Below are 6823 nucleotides of genomic sequence, written 5' to 3' on the forward strand. Positions count from 1 at the left end.
GTTTTCTAACTTTTTTTTTTTTTTTAGATGGAGTCTCGCTCTGTCATCCAGGCTGGAGTGCAGTGGTGTGATCTCTGCTCACTGCAAGCTCCGCTTTCTAGGTTCACGCCATTCTTCTGCCTCAGCCTCCCGAGTAGCTGGGATTACAGGCACCCGCGACCACGCCCGGCTAATTTTTTGTATTTTTAGTAGAGATGGGGTTTTGCCATGTTAGCCAGGATGGTCTCGATCTCCTGACCTCATGATCCACCTGCCTCGGCCTCCCAAAGTGCTGGGATTACAGGCATGAGCCACTGTGCCTGGCCTGTTTTCTAATTTTTTAAACAGATTTACAAATTTTTTACTTTTTGCACAAAGAGTCAGCATGGTTTCTTTCATGGGATGGATGACCTGGATAATCCATTCAAGGAAGTTCACTTAGTCCAACTTAATGAAACCTATATCCCTTGCATACTGGGGAGCACATTGAGGCTGTATTTTTGGATCACATCATGCTGGTTTGAACAAGAACCCTGGCCAATTTCACAGGTGGCTCTAGTATAGCTGCTGGATACCCATCTTGCCCTTAAGAGTAAGAGGTGAAAGGAAACAGCTAGTACATACGTGCACCTTTCAAATTTTTCCAACTTTTCTAAAGTGGTTGCACCATTTTACATTCCCATCAGCCGTGCAGGAGAGTTTCAGTTGCTCCACATCCTAGCCAACACTTGGTGTAGTTAGTCTTCGAAATTTTAGACATTCTAATAGATGTATTATTTCACTGTGGTTTTAATTTTCACTTCCCTAATGACTAATTATGCTGTTGCTTTTCATGTGCTTATTTGTCAGTTGTATATTTTTCTTGGTATAGTTACTGTTCAAATCTGTTGGCCAATTTTTTTTCTTTCTTTCTTTCTTTCTTCTTTCTTTCTTTCTTTCTTTCTTTCTTTCTTTCTTTCTTTCTTTCTTTCTTTCTCTTTCTTTTTTTTTTTTTTAAGACAGGGTCTCACTCTGTCACCCAGGCTGGAGTGCAGTGGCACGATCTCAGCTCTATCTCCCGGGTTCAAGTGATTCTCGTGTCTCAGCCTCCCAAGTAGCTGGGATTACAGGTGCAAGCCACCATACCCAGCTAAATTTTTTTTTTGAGACAGAGTCTCGCTCTGTTGCTCAGACTGGAGTGCAGTGGTGTGGTCTTGGCTCACTGCAACCTCTGCCTCCCGGGTTCAAGCGATTCTCCTGTCTCAGCCTTCCAAGTAGCTGGGATTACAGGTACCTGCTACCACACCTGGCTAATTTTTTTGTATTTTTAGTAGATATGGGGTTTCACTATGTTGGCCAGGCTGGTCTCAAACTCTTGATCTCATGATCCGCCCATCTTGGCCTCCCAAAGCTCTGGGATTCACAGGAGTGAGCCACTACACTTGGCCTGTTGCTGAATTTTGTGGTGGATTAATTGCTTTATTTAATTATTAAGTTTTGAGACTACTATATATTTTCTAGGTAAAAATCCTTTATCAGATATATGATTTCCAAATATTTTTTTCCAGTTCATGGGAGAATTTTATTCATTTTTTTTTTAGAGACAGAATCTCACTGTGTTGCCTAGGCCAGTCTTGAATTCCTGAGCTCAAGCAATCCTCCCACTAAAGTGCTGTAATTCCACGCATAAGCCAGTGGGAGAATTTTCTTCACTGTAACTTTCAAAGGGCAGAAGTTATTAATTTTGGCGAAGTTCTGTTTATCAATTTTTTTCTTTGAAGGATTGAGTTTTTAGTGTTGTATCTAGGAAATTATTGCCTAACCCAGGGTAACAAAGGTTTTGTCCTATTTTCTTCTGGAAATTTAATATTTGAGGTTTTATATTTGGGTCTATGATCCATTTTGAGTTAATTTTTGCATATGATATGAGGTATGAAATGAGGCTCATATTTTTGCATATAAATATCCAAGTGTTCCAGGGCCATTTGTTAAAAACCTATCTTTTCTCTGCTGAATTGCTTCTGTACCTTGTCAAAAATCAGTTGTCCATTTACATATGAATATATTTCTGTTAGGTCTATTCTGTTCTCTTGATCTTCTTGTCTGTCTTTATGCCAGTACCGTATTGTCTTGATTGCCATAGCTTTATAACAAATCTTGAAATCAAGTCGTGATTTGTGTTTGTGACAATGACAGGGTTAATGATGTTAGTAATCTGTAATGTATATGTTCTTAGCACATCATGACAGAATTTGACTGGCATGGTGTGGTTACTTCAACAGGATGAGAGCAATGATACCACTAGAGAGAAGTGATAGCATTAATTTCAGAGGAAAAGAAACACTAAAATTTCACCAGTTTTTCTATTTGTAGGCGTCACAATAGGAAGGAATGTGAGGAAGAAAGCTGGTGCATTTGGGAGAACACTTGTGAAATGTAGCAGATGGCCAGGCGCCGTGGCTCACGCCTGTAATCCCAGCACTTTGGGAGGCCGAGGTGGGTGGATCATTTGAGGTCAGGAGTTCGTGCCCAGCCTGGCCAATATGGTGAAACCCCGTCTCTACTAAAAACACAAAAATTAGCCGGGCGTGGTGGCAGGCGCCTGTAGTCCCAGCTGCTCAGGAGGCTGAGGCAGGAGAATTGCTTGAAACTGGGAGGTAGAGATTTCAGTGAGTGGAGATTGCCCTACTGCACTCCACTCTGGGCAATAGAGCAAGATTGAGTCTCAAATTAAAAAAAAAAAAAAAAAAGTAGCAGAAGTGAGCTGTAGTGGAAACAAATACAAAGAAAGGGAATGAGAACTGAAACATGAAGAGCAAGAAACCTCTGAACACAGAGGACTGATCCGGGAAATGATAAGTTGCGCATTGTGGTTTGGAAGGAATATTGGAATTCATTTAACCCAATCTCCTTATTTTTTTGTATTGATGTGAAAACTGAGAGACAAGGAAGTTCCTTTAGAGCTTATCTATAATCTTCTTTAGAACAGAATCAATCGTGCAAATTTGGTTCTAGGCTGACAGCTGAAAGTCAAGACTTTGTAAGTAAAATCCTTCTGTTCTGTAGGTATATTATTGTAAATAAGAACTTCATTCTTAAAGAACAATTTCATACCTTACAAAATTGATTATGAAAATAAAACAAAACATACACATATGCAATTATGAATATTAATTATGTAAGACTAAAATCAATATAAAAAGTAGTATTTTAAATGCTCCTTTGGGGAATATTTTCTACATTGGCACAGATGTAGTCCAGAGAATTTTAGAATGAAAATGCCTTTTTTCCTTTTGTAAATATGTAAATTTCATTTTGTAAATATGTATATGTATATAGAGTCAGCATATGCATTTTTCACTGTGCTAAATGTTGAATTGCCTTCAAAACTGGAGTCGTCTATTCGAAAAATCTTTGAATGGTAAATGATGGGAAGGAATAGATTCCTTTGTGAGGTCTTCAGTTTCCAAGATCCTTAAGATGTATCAGCTGCTGAGTCAGCAGAATCAGCATCAACCCAGACCAGCTGGTAAGTGTTGCTAATGTGGTTACCTGGTGTGTGGTAGTTACTAGATGTTCATAAAAGAAAAAGACATGGTCTTTATAATAGTGAAAGGCAAAAGTGGAAGAAGTCATAAATTGAATTATGATGAATTGGATGAGTTTATATCATACCATCATTTGTTATGAAAAGGTTATTTATAGACCCTGGCATTATATAGATTGGTTCAAACTTCTCCAAATAAGAGATGTCAGAGTATGATAGAGCAGCTGTTCCAGAATATCCATTAGGAACAAAAGAGCGACAGGGGTGGGGACAGGCTTGCAGTCTAGTTGCGGGGAAAGGGTCTGACTGATGCTGTGGTTTTCAAACATTTTTGCTTTTTTGAAACATATACCTTCTCTCATATTTTTAAGTGATCTACAGTTTTTTTTTTTAAATCATAACTCTAAACAGTTGCAAAAGATATAATTTCTGGTGAATTTTAACAGCTTTATTTAGGTGTAATTCAAATACAGTATCTGTGCATATTTAAAAATAAATATTGGCATATATACCAATATATATTGAAAATGTAGTAATGAAAGCTTTACTACAGTCAAAATAATGAAGATAGAGAGTCACCCCTTCCCACCCTTTTCGCCTCCCCAAAATACCCTATCTCTTTTAAAAATTTCCAGTGAAGCCATGTAGGCCTGGTGTTAACTTTGTTGAAAAATTTTAACAAGAAATTCAAAGGGAGCTTTTCACATTAAATATTTCTTGGGACTGGGCATGGTGGCTCACGCCCGTAATCCCAGGACTTTGGGAGGCCAAGGAAAGAGAATCGTTTGAGACCAGGAGTTTGAGACCAGCCTGGGCAACACAGCGAGACCCCATCTCTACAAAAAACAAAAAATGATACAAATAAATAAATATTTCTTCAGTGAGATTTATTAGTTTGTGCCACTGAAAGGATTTGCCATTTCTTCCGTGTTGTCCAGTTTATGGGTCTAAAATTAGTCATAATATTTTCTTATTATCCTGTTAACATCTATAGCATCTGTAGTGATGCCACGTCTCTCATTTTGGAAGTTGATAGTTTGTGACTTTTCTTTTTTCCCCCCTAACTAGTCTGGTTATAGTTTTATCAATTTTATTAACCTCCACAAAAAACTGGCTTTAGTTTCTTTTATTTTCTCTATTTGTGTCTTATTTCTCATTGATTTCCATTCTGATGTTTATTAGTGCCTTTCTTCTGTGTACTTTGGGTTTCATTTGCTACTTTTTCTAGTTTTTTAAGGTAAAAGCTGAGATCATTGATTTGAGACTTTTCTTCTTTTCTAATGTAAGTGCTATTTTATACTATAAATATCTCGGTAAATACTGCTTTAATTGCTTTCCACAAATTTTGATATGCTGTGTTTTCATTTGTATTCTATTTAAAATACTTTTCAATTTTCATTTTTATTTCTTTTTGACCGTGGAATAGTAAATTCGTTGTTATTTAGTTTCCAAATGTTAATTAGTATGTTAATTCATTTCCAAATATTTGGGGACTTTCAACTAGCCTTTTGCTACATACTTTTAATTTAACTCCATTTTAGTCAGAGAACATACTTTGTATGACTTGAATGTTTTTAGATTTATTGAGATTTGTTTTATATCCCAGACTACAATCTGTCTTAATAAATACCTCATGTACACTGGAAAATAATGTATATGCAGCCTTTATTGGATGTAGTGTTCTAACAAGTTCAATTACATCAAGTTTGTTGTTAGTACTGTTCGTCTCTATAGTCTTACTGATTTTCCTCTACTTGTCCTGTCAATATTGAGACAGGGAAGTTAAAATTTCAACTATATGATGTAGTTGTTTATTTTTCCTTGAAATTCATCAGTTTTTGTTTCATGTACTTTGAAGCTCTGTTATTATATGCAAAAATGTATAAAATTGTTATATTCTCTGTTTTTATTTTTAAAGTAACTTTCTTATACACGTCATATAGTTGGGTCTTGTTTTTAAAAAATAGACTGACAATTCCTGCCCTTTAACTGCAGTTTAGATCTTTTGTATTTAATATAATTATTAATGACTAGGTCAAAATCTATCATCTTACTTTTGTTTTCTATTTGTCTCTTCTGTTCTTTTTTCTTCTCGTCCTCATTTGCTGCCTTTTTTTGAATTACGTGAATTTTAAAAATTTTTATGTATTTCCACCATTGTCTCTCTATATCTTTTTGTTTGATTTTCTTTTGGGGGGTATTGCTCTAGAGCTTAGAGTATGCATTTTTAACTTATCATAATCTACTTTTAAATAATATTTATACCACTGCATGTATAATGTAAGAACTCTTCCAGTATTATATTTCTATTTGTCTCCTTCTATCTTTTGTGATATTATTTTGATGTATTTTACTTTTGCCTATGCTATAAACCCCATAATACAATTATTTTTGTTTTTAAATACATTTTAAAATGAGAAAGAAGTGTCTGTTATATTTACTCTCACACGACCATTCGGAGGATTTTCATTTTGTTTTTTAGATTCAAATCTCCAAGTGACACCGTATTTCTATTGCCTGAAGAATTTTGGATTTTTGTTTGTTTGTTTGAACGTTTCTTATTGTGTAGTTTTTGCTGATGATGAGTTCTTTCGGCTTTTTTTGTATGCAGGGGATGTAGCCCCAGGACCCCCATGCGGATACCAAAATATACAGATGCTCAAGTCACTTTATTTCAACTTCATTTTGAAAAAGATTTTTGCTGGTATAAAATTCTACATTGACAATTTTTAAATTTGAGGACTTTAAAGGTACTATCCACTATCTTTTAAAAAAAATTTGCAGGGCCGGGCGCGGTGGCTCACGCTTGTAATCCTAGCACTTTGGGAGGCCGAGGCGGGCGCATCACGAGGTCAGGAGATCAAGACCACGGTGAAACCCCATCTCTACTAAAAATATTAAAAAAAAAATAGCCGGGCGTGGTGGCGGGCGCCTGTAGTCCCAGCTACTCGGAGAGGCTGAGGCAGGAGAATGGCGTGAACCCAGGAGGCGGAGCTTGCAGTGAGCCGAGATCGCGCCACTGCACTCCAGCCTGGGCGACAGAGCGAGATTCCGTCTCAAAAAAAAAAAAAAAAATTTCGGTAAGACACAACTTTTTCCAGCATAAGGACTGTCACGCTAGGTCTCCCTTAAAGCAAGAACTTCACTCTCTGGTGCTTGCGTATCTCCCCTCTCCTCCCTCATCCTCTATTTCTGTCATTTCATACTGGTCGATTCTGCTGCTTGCAACAGATGTAGGAAAGGATTTTATGGCGAGAAGATTTTAAAACTGCTGCATTCTCAACACCTACACAATGCCTGGTGCATTATAAGAGCTTC

Source organism: Hylobates moloch, unplaced genomic scaffold (genome assembly GCF_009828535.3).
Source record: "Hylobates moloch isolate HMO894 unplaced genomic scaffold, HMol_V3 SCAFFOLD_2, whole genome shotgun sequence".
In the NCBI taxonomy this organism is placed as follows: domain Eukaryota; kingdom Metazoa; phylum Chordata; class Mammalia; order Primates; family Hylobatidae; genus Hylobates; species Hylobates moloch.